Below are 25,126 nucleotides of genomic sequence, written 5' to 3'. Positions count from 1 at the left end.
CAAATTCAGACTTAAATTGAAGAAAGTAGGGAAAGCCGCGAGACTATTCAGGTATGACCTAAATCAAATCCCTTATGATTATACAGTGGAAGTGAGAAATAGATTTAAGGGCCTAGATTTGATAGAGAGAGTGCCTGATGAACTATGGAATGAGGTTCGTGACATTGTACAGGAGACAGGGATCAAGACCATCCCCATGGAAAAGAAATGCAAAAAAGCAAAATGGCTGTCTGAGGAGGCCTTACAAATAGCTGTGAAAAGAAGAGAGGCGAAAAGCAAAGGAGAAAATGAAAGATATAAGCATCTGATTGCAGAGTTTCAAAGAATAGCAAGAAGAGATAAGAAAGCCTTCTCTAGCAATCAATGCAAAGAAATAGAGGAAAAAAATAGATTGGGAAAGAGTAGAGATTTCTTCAAGAACATACAGATACAAGGGAACATTTCATTGAAAGATGGGTTCAATAAAGGACAGAAATAGTATGGACATAACAGAAGCAGAAGATATTAAGAAGAGGTGGCAAGAATACACGGAAGAACTGTACAAAAAAGATCTTCATGACCCAGATAATCATGATGATCTGATCACTAATCTAGAGCCAGACATCTTGGAATGTGAAGTCAAGTGGGCCTTGGAAAGCATCACTATGAACAAAGCTAGCGAAGGTGATGGAATTCCAATTGAGCTGTTTCAAATCCTGAAAGATGACGCTGTGAAAGTGCTGCACTCCATGTGCCAGCAAATTTGGAAAACTCAGCAGTGGCCACAGGACTGAAAAAGGTCAGTTTTCATTCCAATTCCAAAGAAAGGGAATGCCAAAGAATGCTCAAACTACCGCACAATTGCACGCATATCACATGCTAGCAAAGTAATGCTCGAAATTTTCCAAGCCAGGCCTCAGCAATACGTGAACCAGGAACTCCCTGATGTTCACGCTGGTTTTAGAAAAGGGAGAGGAACCAGAGATCAAATTGCCAACATCCACTGGTTCAGGGAAAAAGGAAGAGAGTTCCAGAAAAACATCTATTTCTCCTTTATTGACTATGCCAAAGCCTTTGACTGTGTGGATCACAATAAGCTGTGGAAAATTCTGAAAGAGATGGGAATACTGGAACACCTAACCTGCCTCTTGAGAAATCTGTATGCAGGTCAGGAAGCAACAGTTAGAACTGGACAGGGAACAACAGACTGGTTCCAAATATGAAAAAGGAGTACATCAAGGCTGTATATTGTCACCCTGTTTATTCAACTTAAATGCTAGTACATCATAAGAAATGCTGGACTGGAAGAAACACAAGCTGGAATCAAGATTGCCGGGAGAAATATCAATAACCTCAGATATGCAGAGGACACCAACCTTATGGCAGAAAGTGAAGAGGAGCTAAAAGCCTCTTGATGAAAATAAAAGAGTAGAGCGAAAAAGTTGGCCTAAAGCTCAACATTCAGAAAACGAAGACCATGGCTTCCAGTCCCATCACTTCATGGGAAATAGATGGAGAAACAGTGGAAACAGTGTCACACTTTATTTTGGGGGGCTCCAAACACTACTGATGGTGACTGCAGCCATGAAATTAAAAGACACTTACTCCTTGGAAGAAAAGTTATGACCAACCTAGATAGTATATTCAAAAGCAGAGACATTACTTTTGCCAACTAAGGTCCATCTAGTCAAGGCTGTGGTTTTTCCTGTGGTCACATATGGATGTGAGAGTTGGACTGTGAAAAAGGCTGAGCACCGAAGAATTGATGCTTTTGAACCGTGGTGTTGGAGAAGACTCTTGAGAGTCCCTAGGACTGCAAGGAGCTCCAACCAGTCCATTCTGAAGGAGGTCAACCCTGGAATTTCTTTGGAAGGAATGATGCTAAAGCTGAAACTCCAGAACTTTGTCCACCTCATGCAAAGAGCTGACTCATTGGAAAAGACTTTGATGCTGGGAGGGAATGGGGGCAGGAGAAGGGGATGACCGAGGATGAGATGGCTGGATGGCATCACGGACTCAATGGACGTGAGTCTGAGTGAGCTCCAGGAGATGATGATGAACAGGGAGGCCTGGCGTGCTGCAATTCCTGGGGTCGCAAAGAGTCAGACACCACTTAGCCATTGAACTGAACTGAACTGAAGGAGAAGGAAAGTCAGGAAGAGTCTACACTCCCAGACTAGATAGACCAGTACAAGAGTGGAAAACTATGAGATGTGGGGGTCTCATATTCTAAGACCTTGAGATGGGACTATTTGGTCCATCCAGAGATGCCAAGCTAAGAGCCTGAAATATTCCCTTTGTTGGACTGCTGTCCTTACAGTTTTCCTAAGTAACAGGCACAGAAGATCCAATCCACCAGCTTATTCCACACATCGTGACATCTATGTCAGCAAAAGGAGAACAGCAGAAATGGATGAGTGATCTCAAGAGGCAGACAGGGTAAGTACTTTCCCATTTTCCGATTCTATCTTCCAAATATGACAACTGCGATGAAAGCAGCACCGGATCAGGTATTAGAGGCTTGGGGCATCAACTCTGATCTATATGGACTAAGAACTGAATAGCCAATACATCCAAGCCCACAAAGAGAGAAGGGGGGCAAGGTAGCCCACCTCATGCTCCTCACGCTCAAGAAGAATCAGCTCATAGCAGGGAGATGGCAAGTGTTGTGGATACAAACCGTGCCTTTGTGTCTGATGGAGCTGCAGCACCACTGGCGGGTGAAAGAACACATGATACATGTTGAAAGACAGGCTGAGGACTCTGGGAAAGGTTAAGCTTCCTCTGGGACTTTAATAAACAAATTTCTCTTTGGCCAAAGAACTGAGAGAGTCAATTCCTAGGTAGGCTGAGAAGTCCGGGGTACCCGAGGAGAAAGGGGTCTGGGGCTCTGGAGGAGGATAGAAAGCGGTCTGGAATTATCAAGGAGGAGAAAAGGACAAACTTTTTTTCTTTAAGCCCAGAGCGGATGATTACACAACAAAACAACTCCACTTAAACTCTGTACTAAGCAGAGACATTACTTTGCCAACAAAGGTCCGCCTAGTCAAGGCTATGGTTTTTCCAGTGATCATGTATATGAAGAAGGCTAGGCACCGAAGAATTGATGCTTTTGAACTGTGGTGTTGGAGAAGACTCTTGAGAGTCCCTTGGACTGCAAGGAGATCCAACCAGTCCATCCTAAAGGAGATCAGTCCTGGGTGTTCGTTGAAAGGAACGATGCTAAAGCTGAAACTCCGATACTTTGGCCACCTCATGTGAAGAGCTGTCTCATTGGAAAAGACTCTGATGCTGGGAGGGATTGGGGGCAGGAGGAGAAGGGGACAACAGAGGATGAGATGGCTGGATGGTATCACCAACTCGATGGACATGAATTTGAGTGAAGTCCGGGAGTTGGTGATGGACAGGGAAGCCTCTTGTGCTGCAATTCATGGCGTTGCAAAGAGTCGGACACGACTGAGCAACTGCACTGAACTGAAGATAATATAACAACAATGTTTTCTGCTTGAAGACAGGTTTCTCCTTCTTGAGAACTTTCTGGTTAATTCTGTCATCTTAAAATGTAAATTCTGGGCATGGGTCTGGTAAGACCTTTACGACCTTGAGACATTCTTTTGACTTACTGAAACAACTAACTGAGAAAGTATACAGTACCTGGCTAAGACTAGCGAGGGGGGGCATTCTCCATCCCCCTTCTGATGTCTATGTCAGAAGATTCCTCTGTCCCATTTCATACTTTAATAAAACTCTGCTACACAAAAGCTCTTGAGTGATCAAGCCTGGTCCCTGGTCCCAAAACTATATCTTCTTTTTCAGAAATCATGAATCGGACATTGTTCACCATAAGCTCTCATCTCTATGTACCATTACAAGAGGTTTTCAACCACTATTAATGTTGTGCTTTCCTCTCTGCCCTGAGATCTCATCTCTGTTCACACTTTTGATACATTCCTGTCCATTTTGGGGTTTTGTTTTGTTTTCAAAACAAGTATCTCAAACTAAAATATATGATGTATGAAAAGAGCACACCTAACATTGTTCTCAGTGGTGAAAGACTGAAAACTTTTCTTCTGAGATCGAGAAGGAAAGGACGTGCACTCTGCATCACTGTTCAACAAAGGACTGAAACCCCTAACCAGAGCAATTTGACAAGAAAAAGAAATCACAGCTTCCCAAAGTGAAAAATTAGAAAGCTACCTTCTTCCCTATAGGACAAGGTCTTTTGTGTATAAACTGTAGATTCCACACAGACACAAAAAACCTCCTGCCACATCAAATAGCAATTTTAGCAAACTTGCAAGATATAACAGTCAACGTGCAAGTCAGCTGCATTTCTATACACAGTGAACAATGTTAAAAGAAAATCACATAACAATTTTATTTACTATTATATTAAAAATGGATGAAATATTTAAGAATAATTCACCAAGGAGGTGAAACATATACACTGAAAACTACTTAACCATTTCTAAAAGAAATCCAAAATAAACAAATAAATCTAGTAGTCATGGACTGGAACTCTCAGTACTCTGTATTTCCAAGTTACTCAAAGTGTTCCACAGATTTAATGAATTTATTATGATACGTACAATAGAAATGTTTGCAGAAATAGAAAAAACTTGCCAGAAGTCATAAAGAATCTCAAGGGGACCACAAACTGCAAAAATACTCTTCAATAAGTACAAAGATGAAAGATGAAGGCGACCCTTTCTAAAATTTCAAGCCATATCATAATATAATCCAGCTGGTGTAGTACTGGCATAAAGATGGATTTATACACCAAGGGAACAGAAGAGAATGTTCCGAAATAACTATTTGCATATATTTAAAATCTAATGACAAGGATGCTAAGAAAACCCAGTGGAAAAAAGACAGCTGCCATAACAAATGGTGAATCTATGGGTTAAACAATGAAGAGGAAACCTCACCTGCATCAAAAGTAAAAGCATCTCTGTGCCAAACCACAAAATGAACACAGTGAAAAGACAAAATCTGAACAATGAAGGCAATGAAAGTGAATTTCCAGCTCTCAGAGATTTAGATTCTTGTCACAGTTTCAAACAGATGATGGAATAGCACACTGTCACTGATACCTGACTCAGAATTTTCAATCCCATTTCCAATCAAGATTTTGAAGTCAGTGACTCACTCACTCAGCTTCAATTACCTCAGAACAAATTTCCCTTTTTAGGTCTACTTCCAGATTTTACCAGGTACTGTGCATGTTAATACCTGACTTCCACCCACAGCTTCTTAATCCTGATTGACAGAGAGCAGACTGCACAGCCAGAAGGACCCGAGGCAATCCCTGCTGCCCAACAGCACTGAGACCCCTTCTCAAACCTGTGGGTGTGAAGCCCTGCCCCGGATGCTGCCCCCAACACAAGGTCCAGGCCACTGGGTCATGGGGAGATGGGATCTAAGTGGAGATGACAGGCCCTGAGGGAAGTTCCCTGGTGAGTGTGAGTATGTACAGGTGTCAGGAAGGATACTTCAGAGTCAGAGATGATTAGTAGGTCCAAAGAAGGGATTTCAGGAAGGACTGACTGAGAATCAACTGAGAATATGATTTTACCTGAGAAAGAGCCATTCCTCTTTTCTTGCCTTTTTTCCTCCACTTCCCAGCTTCTTCCTCAGACAATGTAAGTTTTTAGAAGTTGATCTGGCAAGTGGAAAACAGGCTGCTTCAGGCTTAGAATCAAAGTCCCCCCTTCGTTTGCCACAACCACAAAAACAGGAAGACCTCACTATGTGGAACAGTCCTTTGGTGTCCACTGCCTCAGGTGGGATGCTGTTTCTGCCCTCCTATTTCTTCCCTCACACCTGTCCTGCCCTCCTCGGCAACTTGTTTCTCCTCTTGCTGCTCTTCTCCCCACCCCCACCCTTCTAATTGTCCTAAACATCTATACATCTGTCTTTTTCTTTCTCCAACTCTGCACCCTCTCTGCCTTCTAGTCACACCCCTTCTCTCCCTGTTACACGCCCACTCTGGGGCACTGCAGGTGTCTACGCTTACTTCCTTCTCTTGTCTTCTAGTCAACACCTATCCCTGTTTCTCTCCTAGGATCACCCCTGTCAGCCCTCCTACCGGAGACGCGGGGCCCCTGTCTCCTTGTCTCCAACTCCTGGAGATCCCAGGCCTTTGCCCATTTTTTTTTTTTTCACCCACCCGCTGATTAAGGGCTAATTCTATTTCATTTTACCATCCCTTTGCAACTGCCTCAGCCATCCTGGGCGACCCCGTCCGTTCTCTCATTGTTTTCCACTTCTGAGTTCGCCTTTCACTCTCAGTCACTGTTTCTTCTGATTCCACTCGCCCACGTATCTACAGAAATGATGAGTAAATGAAACGCCCGCCTATCAAAAGAGCACCTTTTCCAACTAGACGGACTCGCGACGGAAAAACACTGGGTGCCACACCTCCAGCCCAGGGGTGAGGAAAAGGGACTGACCAGGAAGGGAGGCCTGCGGGGCAGAATGATCGGCCTGAGGAGACGCGAGGGCAGAGAGGCTGGGAGCCACGGGCGTCTCGGGCCGGGCGAGCTCTCCAGAATCCCAGGACCGGGGAGAGGACGCCGCGGCTTCTTCCGGAGCGGGGCTGTCGACGCGACCTCCAGGGGCCGACAGGGTGAGGCGATGGAGATGGGCGTGCCCGAATCCCCCTCGCGCCCGGGACTTTACAAGGCACAGGCGTAGGTACTAACGGTTAAGTTTTAAGCAGGAAAATATCCCGAAAGGCGGTGTCTCTGGGGCCGAAGGCCGAAAAGCAAACGGCAAGGACAAGCCTCAGAGCGATTTCGAACACTCGACCTGAAACCGCGGATTCTGGGTTTATTTGGGGCGGACGGCGGGTTATCGGGATATTACTGCCTCAGAACCAACAGGACCCTGAAGATAGGAGTGGCGAGGGCGGGTTGGACGGCTAAGCGCGCAGCATACCTTTACACTAGGAGAAAAAAACCTCAAGGACCGCCCAGCGACCTTCTCTCGCGGCCTTCCGCTTCCGCAGGAAACTGCGCACGCGCGGATTCCGAGGCGGAGCTTCCGGGTCGGGGGCTGGGCGGTTCGCTGCAGGCGAGGGGCGGGGCGAGGAGCGTCCATGTCTGCAGCGCGAGAGCTAGGCGGGACAAGGGACCCGGGAGGTGTTTAACAGTCCTGTGATGCCCCATAAATTACAGCCTGTTTTGTTTTTTTTTTTTTTAATTTGTTGCCTTTAACATCTAAATAGATAGCATATTCTTCTATAATTACAATATGGAAATATCGATGAACAAAATAAACTTTTTGTCATATGTTGAGGAAAGAACGGTGCTAGCAGTGAAAGTCGCTCAGTCGTGTCCGACTCTGCGACCCCATGGTCAATACAGTCCATGGAATTCTCCAAGCCAGAATACTGGAGTGGGTAGTCTTTCCCTTCTGGGTGGGATCTTCCCAAGCCAGGGATCTAACCCAGGTCTCCCGCATTGCAGGCAGATTCTTTACCAGCTAAGCCACAAGGGAAGCCCCTGTTAATAAGGTTTATCCAGTGTTTTAGCAACGACATCTAAGCAGCCAGGGTATGGTCAGTGTTTGGGGACAGACTTAAAAATCTGCAATCCGTGCCTACCTTTGATTTCTTCTTTTAGTGCCTGTTGGCTGCTAGACAGTTCTCTTCTCCTTAAATTCTTCCGATTTAATTTGAATTTTATATATTCCCCCACAGCCTCCTGGAAATTTTGAGGATTTGGGTCACTTTGAGCTCCCCCCTCGGGATGCCAGAAAAACATGCACTGGGCACAGTGGAGAGGAGGAAGCTCTGGTGGGTTCCGCGGACCGCAGGGAGTGCTGCGGCAGGGCTCCACACCACCATGCAGGCAGAGGCGCTGGCCTTCCCAGGTCGCTGTGTCACCCCGTTATACTTTTAAGGCAAAAGCTTATAACTTTGGAGACAGTATGTTAGAAACTAGGATATGTCCTCCTAACAAGTAGAAAAGTTTCAATAAAGATTTTATTTTCCTTTTTAAAAATTTTTGAAATTACGAAAGTATGACAACACGTTTACATGATGCTTTGAAAGTAGTTACAGACAGTTCCACTATATATTACAATTTTTTCAGTGGACAAATTAAGATTTTTTAGTTGGAATTTCAATATTAAACTCTCAAAAATTAATAAAATGGACAGGAAAGTAGGATATACTAGACCTGAAAAGAATTGTGAACCAATTCAACATAGTTAAGACTTATACAATTTTCACACAAGAACAGGCTACAAATTTTACTCAAGTTCCCATAGACTATTAACCAGGAGACACTGGAACATGACATAAAACAAGGTGCAAAAGTATCACGGCCTAAATAACAAGTATTGAAATCATACAGGGCCTGCTCTCTTCTTACTGTGAAACTATGTGAGCATCAATACCAAAAGGTATTTGAAAATAACCCATATATTTTCAAGTGCGGTAAATAAATAAATGGTTTTATCAGCAGGTTCTTGCTTGTCCTGCTCCTGGCAATTCAGGGGTTGGGAACCTGGGTCTCCAAAGAGTTCCTATAGGGTGGTAATTAGATGCAGAACATTTCCTGCCATTAGAATAATCTAACCATCTTAAGAAAACAACAAATTTTTCTGGATTTCTCTCTGTACTGCAAACTAAAATAAGAAATACAAAACTATCCCTGGGGAAAATGTACCATTTTACAGTGACATCCTGTATCACAACTTTTCCTCTTTCCACATGGCTCAGTTCCAGAGACACAAGGTCAAAACCTACAGTCTGAGAGTGGAGGACTAAGGTATGTGATGGGAACTTCCGTCAGTACCTTTTTTTTTTATTTTGAACTTGACAGAGTTTACTAACCATTGCTTTAATAAGAGCAATTTTCGTTGATCAGTTGCTAAGTCGAATCTGACTCTTTGCAACTCCATGAAATGCAGCACACCAGGCTTTCCTGTCCTTCACTATCTCCCAGGGTTTTCTCAAACTTGTGTTCATTGAGTGGGTAATGCCATCCAGCCATCTCATCCTCTGTCGCCCTCTTCTCCTGCCCACAATCTTTCCCAGCATCAGGGTCTTTTCCATTGAGTCCGCTCTTTGCATCATGTGGCCAAAAAGAGCAATACATCTTTAAAAATTGATGAAAACTGCATTGTTCCTTTAGTACACATTCTAAGCTTCTACTGCTCTCCACACAACAGGCCAATAATTGAGAGACAAGTTGCTGGGGCAGGAATAATGGCTTTATTCAGAAAGTCAGCAAACCAAAAATATGGTGGACTGTACCCACAAAACCATCTTATCCAAGTTAGAACTCAGTCCCCTTTTATACTAAAAGAGGAGGGAGTCAAGTCAAGTCAAGTCAAATTCCTTTGAACCTAAGGAATCAAACAGTTAAGTAACAGAATATAAAAGTCCATCAATAAGAGTTCCCTGAGAAACCTCAAATAACAAGGAATTTGAAGAGCAACGGAAGACCATAAAAGGTCATTGTATAGGGTCACTCCTCAACCCCTCCCCCACACACAGTATCAGTAATCTCATTACTATTTAAATCATTCCTGTGCTAGGGTAGAAAAAATTTACGGGTACATAATATATTTAAGAGATAATTTCAACTGTTAAAAAGTACAAGGCTTATTTATGAGATGATGTTTTGTAATAAAACCATGGAGTTGCATATCCATGCACACATGCATGCACATGTAAATACACAACTGACTGAAATGAAGAGTTGCCTCTTGACACATTTTTAAATCATTTTCCCATGATCACTTTTAGTCAGATGTATTTCAGCATCTCTGGGGCCATGAAAATGAATCAACTGTACTTATGTGTGTCAATATTACCTTTTTTTAAAAGCTTGTTTATTTATTTAGGTTGTGCTGGTCTTTGTTACTTTGTGTGGCTTTTTCTAGTTGCACTGAGCGGGAGATACTCTGTAGTTGTGGTGAGTGGGCTTCTCACCGCAATGGCATCTTTTGTTACGGAGAACAGGTTGTAGGTGAACTGCAGGCACAAGGCTTCTGTAGTTGCAGCACATGGGGTCTGCAGTTTTGGCTCACAGGCTCTCGAGCATGGGCTCAGTAGTTGTGGTGGATGAGCTTAGTTACTTACGGGCATGCAGAATCTTCTCGGACCAGGGAGATCAAACCCATATCCCCTGCCTTGGCAGACACATTCTTATCCACTGTACCAACAGGGACATCTCAACTCTAATACTATATTAGTTTAAAAAAAAGAAAAAGTAGTAGACGTATAAAAAACACATATAGAATACTTTGAGTCCAATCTCTATAAAATACCTGTCTTCACAAATAATATGAGGGCATCTCTCCTGGCGCAATGGTAAAGAATCCACCCACAAATGCGGAAGACATGCGGTCTGCTCCAGGATAATGCCACATGCCTTGGGGCAACTAAGATCAAGTGACACACCTACTGAGCCTGTGCTATAACGCCTAAGTGCCCAAACTACTAGGCCCACATTCTGAAACTACTGAAGCCCAAATATCATACAGCCCATCCTCTGCAACAAGACACAACGAGAATCCCATGCACCATGACTAGAGAACAGCCCCCACTGCTGGCAACTAGAGGAAAGACCAAGCAGCAACAAAGACCCAGAACACCTAAATAATTAGTTTTTATTTAAAAATTTTCTCTGCAGTTAATTTTAGGTATGTAGTTATTAACAAAAACCAAAGTTTATTTATTAATTCCACAATAAAACAATGAACCAAGGTTAGTAAAGTTGGGGACTTCCCTGGCAGTCCCGTGGTTAAAACCTCGCACTTCCATTTCCAGAGTTTCAGGTTCAATCCATACTCAGGGAACTAAGATTCTGTAAGCTGCACCATGTGACAAAGAAGACAAAAAAATATCAGTAAACTTGGACTTCATAGTGAAAAATAGATGATGGAATGAAAATCCCCATAGCCCTGTTAAACATGGTGTTTAATACCTACAATCAGCATCCCCCGTTCCTGAGCCCCAACTACACATGCAGGGACATCCTCCATGGGGAACAGACAGTCCTCTGTGCCCACTATCTCAGGAGGGACTCAGGACAGTCAATTCCGGCACAGAGACTGACACAGGAGCTTTCCCACACTTTCTCTCGGATCACACTCCCCTCCTGGTGAGGCCTCATGTACCCAGCAGCAGGAGGCACCTCCGCTGACCCCATGATCCCCTTCAGGTCACACAGCAGGCCCTGGTCCATCCCCACTCAGAGCAGAGTGGCCTCCTCATCCCTGGGGCCGTTCTCAGTCTCAGAAGTGGAGCCTAAGAGCCTTGGTTCTCAATGTAGGATCCAGATCAGATTTGCTGCACTGTGAACATACCTGGGACTAGGACCCACACAAGTATCTGAGGACGTCTGATAGGGCAGGGGGTACCATACATGGTTTTGCAAAATGCTTCATGGATCTCATGGGAAACATGGGTTGAACACCATTAAAGGTGGCAAACCCAGCCCACCTCCTACTTTCTTCTTTTCCAGCCTTACTAAGATAGAACTAATCAAATGGATATGTGTATACTTATGCATGATGTGACCATCTGACAGATATATACACTGTGAAATATTTATCACAATCCAGTCATCAACACACCCATCAACTCCCAGTTCCCATGTTTTGTATGGTGGGAACACTTAAGATTTACTCTGCTGGCAAATTTAAAGTATGTAGTAACACAGAAGAATTTACTGCAGTTAGAATGCTGCACATAGCTCCCCAGAACTTACTCATTTTACAGCTCAAACTTCATACATTAACATCTTCCCATCTATAGATTCCTTTGGGTAGAATACTCATTTTCACTATATTGATTCTTCCAATCCACGAACATGGTATATTGCTCCATCTATTTGTGTCATCTTTCTTTCACTAGTCTTTTATAGTTTTGTACATGTAAGTCTTTTTGTTTCTTTAGGTGAACTTATTCATAAGTACTTTATTCTTTTCATTGCAATGGTGAATGGGACTTTTTCCTTAGTTTCTCTTTTTTCGTTGTTAGTATATAGGAATGCAAGAGATTTCTAAGTATTAATTTTATATCCTGAAACTTTACTATACTCATTGATTAGCTCTAGTAATTTTCTGGTGCTATCTGTAGGGTTTTCTATGTAGAGGATCGTGTCATCTGCAAACAATAAGAATTTTACTTCTTTCCCAATCTGGATTCCTTTTATTTCTTTTTCTTCTCTCACTGCTAGGACTTCCAAAACTATGTTGAATAGTTGTGGTGAGAGTGGGCACCCTTGTCTTCTTCCTGATTTCAGAGAAAATAGCATACACAACTTTTGTGTGGTTTCTTTGGAAGACATATATTTTTAAGTCTAATACACTCTGATGTCTTGAGAAAGCCCTTGCCTACACAGTTCATGACTTCTCTTCAATATGGACTCTAATTGCATAATACTTCAACTCAAGGTGAAACTTTTTCCACTCTGATTGCATCTGTAAGGCGTTGCTCTAGTATCGTCCCCAAACTTTGCTGTTTCAGAAAACTCCTTCCTCCAAACACATTTGTGTGGCTTGTCTCCAGGATATATATTCCTACATACCTAGAGAGTGAGTAGTAACTGTGAAAACTGCCATAGTCATTGCATTTCTAAGTATTTGGTAAATCCTGAGTTTAAGGCAGCACCTAGAAGCCTTGCCACATTACATACACTTGTAAGGATCTCCCTAGTATGGATCATCTGATGATTGGTGAGATATGAGCCCTGAGTGAAGGTTTTACACATTCATTATCACTTGTAAGCTTTTCCTTCAGAATGACTTCTTTACGGAATCTTAAATTGAGACTGTTGTCTATAGGCTCTCTATAAGACTGTTGTCAAGACACACTCATTACATCAACATAGCTTCTGTGTATTAGAGTATGAATTTTCTCATGAAGCCTAAATGGAAACACCTGACAAAAGCCTCACCACAGTGAATACATTTGTAAGGTCTCTTGCGTATGGATCACCTGATGTCTTTTTAGGCCTGAATGCTACCTGGTGCATTGCCCCACTTATTATATTTCCTTTCTCTGGATTATGAATTCCCTGATGATGTGACTAATGAGACTTGTATTGAAGCAGTGGTCACATATATTACATTTACATTCTTTCTCTCATGTACAGGTAACCTTATGGTCCCCTTAAGATTTACTGCACTCTACATGTATGGCTTCTTTCCAGTATGATTTTTGTTTTCACGATTTGCAAGGTTTGAATGCCTTCTAAAACACTTGTGACAATCCCTACATGGGTAAGATCTCAGAATTCATTACATGACGGTTAGTTAGTTCTGAACTCAGAATCCAAAGCTCTGCCACACCCACTGTATTTGTGCAGTTTTCCTACAGTTTGACTTTTCTGAAGGTCAAAAGAATGATATACTTTACTGCATTTATTACATCTGTAAGGTTTCACTCCATATGGATTCACTGATTATCTGCAAATCGATTCCTGTGACTGAAGGGTTTGACATACAAATTATATTTATATCGTTTTCCTTAATGGTCAGTTGCAGATGAATGTGCAATGAAAGCTCTCTCACACTAATTATATTTGTATGATTTCTTTCTAGTATGTGTTCTCTGATGAATTATAAGACCAGAAATTTGACTAAAGGCTTTGTCACACACGTTACATTTGTAAGATTTCTCTCCAGTATGAATTCTCTGATGACTTCCAAGGTTGGCATTTTGAGTAAAGGACTGACCACAAATTTCACATTCATATGGTTTCTCTCCAGTATTAATTCTCCGATGAAATACAACTTTGCACTTTGACTAAAGGTTTGCCACATATATCACATTTATATGGTTTCTCTCCAGTAGATATAGAGTGCCTGATGAATTATGGATGGAGGTTCGTGACACTGTACAGGAGAAAGGAATCAAGACTATCCCCAGGAAAAAGAAATGCAAAAAGGCAAAATGGCTGTCTGAGGAGGCCTTACAAATAGCTGTGAAAAGAAGAGAAGCAAACAGCAAAGGAGAAAAGGAAAGATATACTGATTTGAATGCAGAGTTTCAAAGAATAGCAAGGAGAGATAAAAAAAGCCTTCCTCAGTGATCAAGGCAAAGAAATAGAGGAAAAGAATAGAATGGGAAGGACTAGAGATCTCTTCAAGAAAATTAGAGATATCAAGGGAAGATTTCATGCAAAGATGGGCTCAATAAAAGACAGAAATGGTAGGGACATAACAGAAGCAGAAGATATTAAGAAGAGGTGGCAAGAATACACAGAAGAACTATACAAAAAAGATGTTCACGACCCAGATAATCATGATGGTGTGATCACTCACCTAGAGCCAGACATCCTGGAATGTGAAGTCAAGTGGGTCTTAGGAAGCATCACTGTGAACAAAGCTAGTGGAGGTGATGGAATTCCAGTTGAGCTATTTTAAATCCTGAAAGATGATGCTGTGAAAGTGCTGCACTCAATATGCCAGCAAATTTGGAAAACTCAGCAGTGGCCACAGGACTGGAAAAGGTCACTTTTCATTCCAATCCCAAAGAATGCTCAAACTACCACACAATTGCACTCATCTCACACACTAGTAAGGTCATGCTTAAAATTCTCCAAGCCAGGCTTCAGAAATACATGAACTGTGAACTTCCAGACGTTCAAGCTGGATTTAAAAAAGGCAGAGGAAGGAGAGATCAAATTGCCAACATCTGCTGGATCATGGAAAAAGCAAGAGAGTTCCAGAAAAACATCTATTTCTGCTTTATTGACTATGCCAAAGCCTTTGACTGTGTGGATCAAAATAAACTGTGGAAAATTCTGAAACAGATAGGAATAACAGACCACCTAACCTGCCTCTTGAGAAACCTGTATGCAGGTCAGGAAGCAACAGTTAGAACTGGACATGGAACAACAGACTGGTTCCAAAGAGGAAAAGGAGGACATCAAGGCTGTATATTGTCACCCTGCTTATTTAACTTATATGCAGAGTACATCATGAGAAATGCTGGACTGGAAGAAGCACAAGCTGGAGTCAAGATTCCTAGGAGAAATATCAATAACCTCAGATAAGCAGATGAGAGCATCTTTATTGCAGAAAGTGAAGAAGAAGAGCCTCTTGATGAAACTGAAAGAGGAGAGTGAAAAAGTTGGCTTAAAGCTCAACATTCAGAAAACTAAGATCATAACATCCAGTTCCATCAGTTCATGGCAAATAGATGGGGAACCAGTGGAAACAGTGGCTGACTTTACTTTTCTGGGCTCCAAATCACTGCAGATGGTGATTGCAGCCATGAAATTAAAAGACGCTTACTCCTTGGAAGAAAAGTTATGACCAACCTAGACAGCATATTCAAAAGCAGAGGCATTACTTTGCCAACAAAGGTTTGTCTAGTCAACGCTATGGTTTTTCCAGTAGTCATGTATGGATGTGAGAGTTGGACTATAAAGAAAGCTGAGCACTGAAGAATTGATGCTTTTGAACTGTGGTGTTAGAGAAAACTCTTGAGAGTCCCTTGGACTGCAAGGAGATCCAACCCGTCCATCCTATAGAGATCAGTCCTGGGTGTTCATTGGAGGACTGATGTTGAAGCTGAAACTCCGATACTTTGGCCACCTCATGTGAAGAGCTGACTCATTTGAAAAGACCCTGATGCTGGGAGGGATTGAGGGCAGGAGGAGAAGGGGATGACCAAGGATGAGATGGCTGGATGGCATCACTGACTCAATGGACCTGAGTCTGAGTGAACTCCAGGAGATGGTGATGAACAGGGAGGCCTGGCATACTGCGGTTGGACACGACTGAGCAACTGAACTGAACTGAACTGAACTCCAGTATGAATTCTCTGATGAACTGTAAGGTGTGCATTTTGACTAAAGTCTTTGCCAAATACATCACATTTATATGGTTTCTCTCCAGCATGAACTCCCAGATGAATTCCAAGTTGTGTATTTTGAGTAAAGCACCGACCACACACACCATATTTATATGGTTTCTCTCCAATATGAATTCTCCAATGACCCGTAATATAAAACCTGTGACAGAAGGCTTTGCCACGTAAATTACACTTATATGATTTCTTTCCTGTATGAACTGCTTGATGGTTGGTTAGAGCTCAATGTGCATTTAAATCTTGGTCACACTCATTACATTTGTAAGTTTTCTCTCTGGTATGAATTCTCTGAAGAATTCCAAGGCTCACCTTTTGAGTAAAGCACTGGCCACAAACATCACATATATATGGTTTTTCTCCAGTATGAATTCTCCGATGAACTGTAAAATAAGATCTGTAACTAAAGGCTTTGCCACATACATTTAAAGAGCTTCTCTCCTATATGTCTTAACTGCTTGATGGTCAGTTAAGACTAAACATGCACTAAAGGTTTCCCACCCTCATTACATTTCTATGGTTTCTGTCCGTTATGGATTGATGAATTATAAGGCCCCAACTCCAACTAAAGACTTTGCCACACTTCTTACGTCTCTTTCCAGTATGAATTCTCTGATGAATTCCAAGGTGTGAATATTGATTAAAGCATTGAAGATGGAAAGAACAGTACTTCACGTATTCATTCCCTCTCTACCTCCTTCTGAATGCATAAGGAATAGTACAATATGCAAATATCTATTACTTTTAAAGAACTACTAAACCAAGACCATAGGGGTAGAAAATAGGAAATTGGATATTTCAAAAGTTTGAAATCAACTTTACAAATACTTAAGCTCTGGAAAAACTCCTTGTGTACCATGTAGTGGGCAGATCACCTGAAGAAAGGACAAGTTTAAATTCCTAATGCCAATCATGAGGCTTTTCATGTCTGAGTCAACAGGGCTTTGAGCTCAGTCACTAAAAACGGGCTACCAAGAGGCATACAGAGAAAATGCAGAGACACACCCCCAGGGCAGATCCCAAACTTCAGAGGCAAGTTATTCTTACCCACAGAGAGCACGTTTCTGAGGGTCTCTATCATCACATCCCTGTACAAGGCCTTCTGAACAGGGTTCAGGAATTCTCATGCCTCAGGAGTGAATTTGATGGCCACAACCTTGAAGGTCAACTGTCCCTGGTATGAAAATACATTTCACCAATAGGCCCTGAGCAGAGTTTTTATTTTCACACAAAAGGAGAAGAAAAATATCATTTCAGTAGAAATAATATTCTGATAAATCAATGGAAAGCTATTTGGAGCCAATTCTTGGTCTCTAATTGCCTACATTAAATATTGTTTCCAAAATAAATAATGAATCAAAATTAGTAAAGTTGGGACTTTCCTGGTGGTCCAGTGCTTAAGACCGTGCATTTCTACTGCAGGGGTTTTACGTTCAATTGATCCTCAGGAACTAAGATCCTGCAAGACGCAACTTGCAACCAAGGAGGAAAGACAAAAAATATTAGTAACCTTGATTTCATGGCTTAAATAGATAATGGAAAGCCTAGAAACAATGAAAAGAATTAAAAAAGAAAAAGAAACTGAAAAAGAAGAAAAAAGATAAAACAGACAATGATATGAAACACCATCTAGTCCTGAGATCTCTTTCTGAACTTTCCATTCCATTCCCAAACACTTAAGTTTTCAAGGAGGTGCTCATTTAGTTTTAAATGTACTATAAAAAGTAAGAACTGATTTCCACTCATTGGCCTCTTTTGCAGATTTTACCATGTACTGTACATGTTAATACCTGAGGTCCACATACAGCTTCTTTACCCTGGTTGACTGAGAGCAGACAGCGCATCCAGATTGGCCCTAAACAGTCCCTGCTGCCCAACAGCACCAAGACCCTGTCTCCAACCCATGGGTGAGAAGCCCTGCCCAGGATGGTGCCCAGGGGAGCCTCCTCACAAGGGCCAGGTCACCAGGTCATGAGGAGACAGGATCTAAGTGGAGACGACAGGCCCTGAGGGAAGGCCCTAGGTGAGTGTGCATGTACAGTAGTCAGACAGGACACTCGAAGTCAGACATGATTAGTGAGTCCTGAGAAGGGCACTTCAGGAAGGCAGTGTGAGAATCCACTGAGAATATGACCCTACCTGAGAAAGAACCATCCCTGACTCCTGCTTTTTCCTCTTCTGGGCTTCTTCATCCATGAGTCTTCACAGTTCTATCATGAAAATTGAAAACATGCTGTTTAATGCTTAGAGTCAACACATCCCTTTCCTGAGCCCCAACCACACACACACAGGGAAGCCCTCACTGTGTGGAACAGATAGTCCTCTGTGGCCACTGTCTCAGGAGGGACTCAGGACAGTCAATTCCCACATAGAGTCCAACATGGGACTTTCCCACGATTTCCTTGGATCACACTCCTCTCCTGGTGAGGCCTCGTGTACACAGCGGCAAGGGGCACCTCCGCTGACCCCAAGATGCCCTTCAGGTCACACAGCAGGCCCTGGTCCAGCTCCACTCAGAGCCGAATGCCCTCCCCTCCCCCAGAGCCTGATCTCAGTCTCAGAAGTGGAGGCTAAGAGCCCTGGTGCTCAATGCAAGATCCAGATCTGAATCATCTGCAGCTCTTTGCACATTCCTGGGGCAAAGCCCCACACAAGATCCTGAGGAACATGTCTGATGGAGGAGAACTGACTAACCAAAGGAGTATGTGTATACATACCATACACCCTGTGACCATGTGACACGTGTACACTGTAAAATATTTATCACAAACCACTAATGAAAACATCCATCACCTCCAAATTCCCATGTTCTGTGTGTGGTGAAAACACTGATGACGCACTCTCCTGACAAATTCTCAGCATGCAGTAACAGAACAGGATTAACTACGGTCAGCATGCAGCACATACCTCCCCAGGACGCATTCATTTTACAACTCAAAATCTGTACCTTTTGACCAACATCTCCCCATCTTCCCCTCCTCCCAGCCCCAGACCTACCCTCTGGTACTAGTGACTTTCATTTTTTTTTTACATTCCATATAATGGAAGGACATACCAGTCTTTCCCTGTCTGTCTTAATTCACTTACCATGATATTCTCTACATTCATCCAAGTTGTCCCAAGTGAGACAAATCTCTATAACTGTTTACAAGAAAGTTGCTATTGAACGAACAAATCTTTATCCCAAGCTATAAAAAATAATTAAATGTAAAAAAGCAGAAAGCCAAAAGTAAAACCATCACAAAGAACATGTTTAAACTTCCTTGAAAAGGCATCATGTAATAAGAGTCTTGCCCCATTTCTTCTCTTGCATAACCTCTACTCTAACCAGAAATAGGGAAGGGGGTGATCCACAGCTGAGAGAATCAAGTCACTGCCACAGCCCCCACCTCAACAGGCTCTACACATGGATGATCTTTGAATACAAATTATTACAAAATACACATGCCTCACAGACAGAAGTTTTGCAATTCTCATTCTGATCTGTATAAAGAAGCAAGATTTGCATTAGGTTTTAAAGCCAAAAATCAATGTATTACAACTTAATAATTCATACCCAACTGATTCAGCACTCTTCTGGATCTAGTCCCCACCATCACCTGCACACTAGCTGTCTCCACTCCATTTGGTTGAACTGTTTCCCTACTTCTTTCTCTGTCTCTTTTTCTCTGCTCTCCTGCTGTGCCTGTCCTCTCTACTTCTTCCCTGCCTCCCATCCCGCCTCTCTCTGCCATCTGTTCGCCTTCAAGTTGCTTTCTCTCAACCTCCCTGGTGATCCTCAATCTTCCTGTATTTCTGCCTTTCTTCTTCCACCTCTGCCCTTCCTTCCTCCCAACTCTCTGGCACTCCCAAGTGGTTATGCTTCCTTTCAGTTCGCTTTTTTTCTCAGCTCCTCCAATCTCTAGAAGTCCCCTTTCTCTCCCAGCAAGATATTGTGGCTCTGGTCCCAACTCTTGTGTCCCCTTTGCGGGCTGTCTGTGTAACCTGCCTCTCCACTGTCGCCCTCTTTGGGACCCCTGATTTACAGACGCTCTCCCTTGAAGGCTATAGAAGAGGGTGGTAGAGGATGAGATGGTTGGATACCATCCCTGGACTCAACGGACATGGATTTGAGAAAACTCTAGGAGATTAGGGCTCGCAGAGTCGGAAAGAACCACCACACCTCCCTGTGTTGCTCACCCTTAACGCTCCGGAGATCCTACTTTTCTCTGAATTTCTCTCCTTTCCTCACCCGCTCCCATCAAGGCTCATTCTCTTTCACGAAGCTGTCTCTTTCAAGTTCCCCACAGTCCTCTTCACTGCCATTGCTTGTCCCACATGCTTTTCTCAATTTTCAATTTCTCTAGGAGTCGCTGTCTCTGCTTCTTCTGATCCCGCCTTGAGCCCACTATTTACAGGGTAGGAGACTGAATAAGAAAGGCCCTCCCGCATAAGCCAACTTCCAGCAGGTGGTATTTGGGGCCAAAGAACCATGGACGTCACGTGGCTGGTTCAGGTCACCTCCCCCTACCAGGGATTAGGGGAAAGGTCACTCTGAAGCGCAGAAGGACAGGCCTGAGGAGACGTGAGAACAGAGGGGCTGGGGGAAGAGGGGTCTCAGAGCGGGGAGAGCTCTCCAGAATCCCAGGACAGGGGAGAGAACGCAGCCTCTCCGGGAGCGGGGCGACCGGCGATGCCTCCAGGGCCCGAGGAGAGGCTGAATAACGTGGAGCGAATAAACCACCTCGCCTAATAGAATTGTATGTGGTGCAGAAAGGGTAAAGGGGTCAGTGAGGTCAGTAAACAGCTTTAAGCCAAAAAAAAGTGCGAAACGCAGGATTTCAATGTTCCAAAAGCAGGAACCGACTTCAGTGCGGACTTTAAACCAAAAGGCAGGCACCCCTTCGCCGCTTACGCAGATGTTTGAATTTGCTGAGCGTGGTGGGGCGGGAGCGGGGATTTAGAGTCAGTACCGACCCTCAGATCCGGGGTGCAAATAAAGGAGACTGCGAGAGGCAGGTTTGACTCCAAAGACAGAAACTCACGCGGCGCTAGGACCTCCACTCGCCGCTCTCTGCTTCCGCTTGTGTCACGGCAGGCGGGGCCTGGCCGTCGTGGAGTACGTGGTAGAGAGAAGCCTGACCAGCCAGACCTTTGGAATGTGAGGCGGAACCTCCATGAGAAGAGGGGCAGGCCGTCTCGGATGGGCGGCAGGGGCGGGGCCGGGCGACTCAGTGGGGCGCGGCCCTGGGGAGCATCCCGGCGCAGTGCAGCGTGTTGAGGAGGGGCCACTCGGCGCAGGGGGGCAAAGCATCCTGGCGCAGCGGGCAGTTCAGTTCAGTTCAGTGCAGTCGCTCAGTTGTGTCCGACGCTTTGCGACCGCATGAACCACAGCACACCAGGCAACCCTGTCCATCACCGACTCCCAGAGTCCACCAAACCCATGTCCATTGAGTCGGTGATGCCATCCAACCATCTCATCCTCTGTCGTCCCCTTCTCCTCCTGCCCTCAATCCCTCCCAGCATCAGGGTCTTTTCAATGAGTCAGCTCTTCACATCAGGTGGCCAAAGTATTGGAGTTTCAGCTTCAACATCAGTCCCTCCAATGAACACCCAGGACTGATCTCTATAGGATGGACGGGTTGGATCTCCTTGCAGTCCAAGGGACTCTCAAGACTCTTCAACACCACAGTTCAAAAGCATCAATTCTTCCGTACTCTGCTATCTTTATAGTCCAACTCTCACATCCATACATGACTACTGGAAAAACCATAGCGTTGACTGGATGGACCTTTGTTGGCAAAGTAATGTCTCTGCTTTTGAATATGCTGTCCAGGTTGGTCATAACTTTCCTTCCAAGGAGTAAGTATCTTTTAATTTAATGGCTGCAGTCACCATCTGCAGTGATTTTGAAGCCCAGAAAAATAAAATCAGCCACTGTTTCCACTGGTTCCCCATCTATTTACCATGAAGTGATAGGTTTGGATACCATGATCTTAGTTTTCTGAATGTTGAACTTGAAGCCTACTTTTTCACTCTCCTCTTTCACTTTCATCAAGAGGCTTTTAGTTCCTCTTCACTTTCTGCCATAAAGGTGGTATCATCTGTATATCTGAGGATATTAATATTTCTCCCAGCAATCTTGATTCCAGCTTGTGCTTCTTCCAGCCCAGCTGCCAGGAGCCAGTGTGAGGAATCCCATGGCAAAGATCATGAGGAAGGAAGCCAGACATATGCAAAGGCGTGATCTAGCGTCAGGGGTTCCCCTGGGTTTTCCTGAACATCTACCCCCAAAACCAGAGTCTGCCTGCCTTATTGTACTGTGCTTTCCACTCTTCTGACATAACAGGGGGCCATCCCTGACCACTTTTCTCTGGAAAGAATTAACTTAGGGCTCCAGTTAATAGTCTCCTGCATATAAAAAGAATGTCTCAGCTTAAACCCCTCTGATAGCTTTCTAACTTACCTGACAAGTCTGCCCAGACTTTTACAACTTGTAATTATTTACACCCCCCAACCTCGAGAGGCATGAAGCTTAAAACATCTTAAAGATACAGAGCCTTTTCTAGAGAGCTAAAAATTATATTGGTGATGGGTTTCACTGTTGAGTCAATAACTGCTGCCAGACCTCCATATTCTTTATCTTTTAGACACCTGAAGGATATTAATCAAAGTAATTGGGATATAGAAAAAAGAATATAGTAGTTTTGATGTTAGCAACACTAGACTTTTGAGTTAATTACCTTTCTGTTTGTTATAAATCACTGTACTCCTTTCTTTGTTATAAATTGTTGTGTCCTTGCTATGTAAGAATGTAACTTTATTTAGTGCTTTCTGAGAGTGGCACCAGACTTTGGGAGAACAACACAAATAACTTCTCTGGTTGACAGACCTTTATCAGAAAAGGGCCGTAAAAGGCTAATTGGCCTTCTGCCAGAAGATGATGTAAATCACCTAAGATGTGTATACGAGGTATGCAGAGAGAAAGCCTGGTCTCGATAAGAGTCAGGGCTGCTGACACTGCATAATTTTGTATTATCCATTGATCTCTATGTACAATCAAAAAGTATAAAAAGGCTGCCAGACAATAGAGGATGGGCAAGTCATTGGAAAGACTGGTTTCTCCAGTGTCTTACTGTATTTTCTGGCTGAAATCCCATCTGGGGCGTGGAGGCTCACCATGTTTACTTACGTGCCCTGGCTTTTAAGATCCATGCAACAGGGAGCCCAAGGCAGGGCACCCTCCACTATTCAAGAGAGTGCTGGTGGCCTAACGTAGATGGTGCAAGTTTCTTGTCTTGAGACGTTATTAGCTTTCCACGTAAACCAAGTTAATCCGCATCATTTTCTTCACTAATTTTCCTACTATACTGTTTTTCCCTAATCTTATATTTCTAAATAAATAAGTTTTTCCTCGCCATACTGTCCCTGCTTTGAATTACCCTGGATCCACCGGGGCTGGACCCCAGCACCCAGCGTTTCTCATGATATACTCTGCATATAAGTTAAATAAGCAGGTGACAATATACAGCCTTGACATGCTCCTTTTACTGTTTGGAACCAGTCTGTTGTTCCATGTCCAGTTCTAACTGTTGCTTCCTGACCTGCATCCAGGATTCACAAGAGGCAGGTCAGGTGGTCTGTATTCCCATCTCTTTCAGAATTTTCCACAGTTTATTGTGATCCACACAGTCAAAGGCTTTGGCATAGTCAATAAAGCAGAAATAGATGCTTTTCTGGAACACTCTTGCTTTCTCCATGATCCAGAGGATGTTGGCAATTTGATTTCTGGTTCCTCTGCCTTTTCTAAAACCAGCTTGAACATCAGGAAGTTCACAGTTCATGTATTGCTGAAGACTGGCTTGGAGAATTTTGAGCATTACTTTACTAGCATGTGAGATGAGTGCAATTGTACGGTAGTTTGAGCATTCTTTAGCATTGCCTTTCTTTGGAAATGGAATGAAAAGTGACCTTTTCCAGTCCTGTGGCTACTGCTGAGTTTTCCAAATTTGCTGGCATATTGAGTGCAGCACTTTCACAGCATCATCTTTCAGGATTTGAAATAGCTCAACTGGAATTCCATCACCTCCACTAGCTTTGTTCACAGTGAAGCTTTCTAAGGCCCGCTTGAATTCACATTCCAGATGTCTGGTCCTATGTAAGTGATCACACCATCGTGATTATCTGGATTGTGAAGATCTTTTTTGTATAGTTCTTCCGTGTATTCTTGCCACCTCTTCTTAATATCTTCTGCTTCTGTTAGGTCCACACCATTTCTATCTTTTATTGAGCCCATCTTTGCATGAAATGTTCCCTTAGTATCTCTAATTTTCTTGAAGAGATCTCTAGTCTTTCCATTCTGTTGTTTTTCTTCTATTTCTTCGCATTGATCACTGAGGAAGGTTTTCTTATCTCTCCTTGCTATTCTTTGGAACTCTGCATTCAGATGCTTATATCTTTCCTTTTCTCCTTTGCTTTTTGCCTCTCTTCTTTTCACAGCTATTTGTAAGGCCTCCTCAGACAGCCATTTTGCTTTTTTGCATTTCTTTTCCATGGGGATGGTCTCAATCCCTGTCTCCTGTACAATGTCATGAACCTCCATCGATAGTTCATCAGGCACTAAATCAGATCTAGTCCCTTAAATGTATTTCTCATGTCCACTGTATAGTCATAAGGGATTTGATTTAGGTCATACCTGTATGGTCTAGCGGTTTTCCCTACTTTGTTCAATTTAAGTCAGAATTGGGCAATAAGGAGTTCATGATCTGAGCCACAGTCTGCTCCTGGTCTTGTTTTTACTGACCGTATAGAGCTTCTTCATCTTTGGCTGCAAAGAATATAACCAATCTGATTTTGGTGTTGACCATCTGGTGATGTTCATGTGCAGAATTTTCTCTTGTTTTGTTGGAAGAGGGTGTTTGCTATGGCCAGTGCATTTTCCTGGCAAAACTCTAACAGCCTTTGTCCTGCTTCATTCCATATTCCAAGACCAAATTTGCCTGTTACTCCAGGTGTTTCTTGACTTCCTACTTTTGCATTCCAGTTCCCTATAATGAAAAGGACATCTTTTGGGGGTGTTAGTTCTAAAAGGTCTTGTAGGTCTTCATAGAACCGTTCAGCTTCAGCTTCTTCAGCGTTGCTGGTTGGGGCCTAGACTTGGATTACTGTGATATTGAATGGTTTCCCTTGGAAATAAACAGAGATCATTCTGTTGTTTTTGAGATTGCACCCAAGTACTGTATTTTGTACTCTTTTGATGGCCATGATGGCTACTCCATTTCTTCTGAGGGTTTCCTGCTCAGAGTAGTAGATTTAATGGTCATGTGA

The 25,126-nt window shown here is 43.2% G+C and overlaps 1 protein-coding gene and 1 long non-coding RNA gene across 36 annotated transcripts in view; one reads left to right on the top strand and one right to left on the bottom strand.

Moving 5' to 3' along the window:
* The window catches only part of LOC105605886 (zinc finger protein 420-like), a 46,157-nt gene extending 39,155 nt beyond the window's left edge, over window positions 1-7,002 (bottom strand). For 28 of the 35 annotated variants that reach the window (XM_060398876.1, XM_060398903.1, XM_042231108.2 and 25 more), the window contains exons 1-3: window positions 6,919-7,002; window positions 6,183-6,304; window positions 5,555-5,641 (exon numbers count right to left, since the gene is read on the bottom strand). The gene's annotated coding sequence lies outside the window, so the exon portion shown is untranslated. Of the gene's footprint in view, window positions 1-5,554; window positions 5,642-6,182; window positions 6,305-6,431 lie in introns of all 35 variants that reach the window. The other 7 variants (XM_060398883.1, XM_060398885.1, XM_060398877.1 and 4 more) reach the window with 2 other exon arrangements.
* LOC132657784 (uncharacterized) lies at window positions 5,990-16,481 on the top strand. The gene is made up of 2 exons (XR_009596425.1): window positions 5,990-6,607; window positions 13,796-16,481. It is a non-coding gene; the product is annotated as an uncharacterized LOC132657784 (long non-coding RNA).
* Window positions 16,482-25,126: the final 8,645 nt, after the last annotated feature.

This window comes from Ovis aries, chromosome 14, assembly GCF_016772045.2.
Source record: "Ovis aries strain OAR_USU_Benz2616 breed Rambouillet chromosome 14, ARS-UI_Ramb_v3.0, whole genome shotgun sequence".
Classification (NCBI taxonomy): domain Eukaryota; kingdom Metazoa; phylum Chordata; class Mammalia; order Artiodactyla; family Bovidae; genus Ovis; species Ovis aries.
The sequence above is the reverse complement of the archived record's forward strand: the minus strand, read 5'-3'. Positions and strand labels throughout refer to the sequence as shown.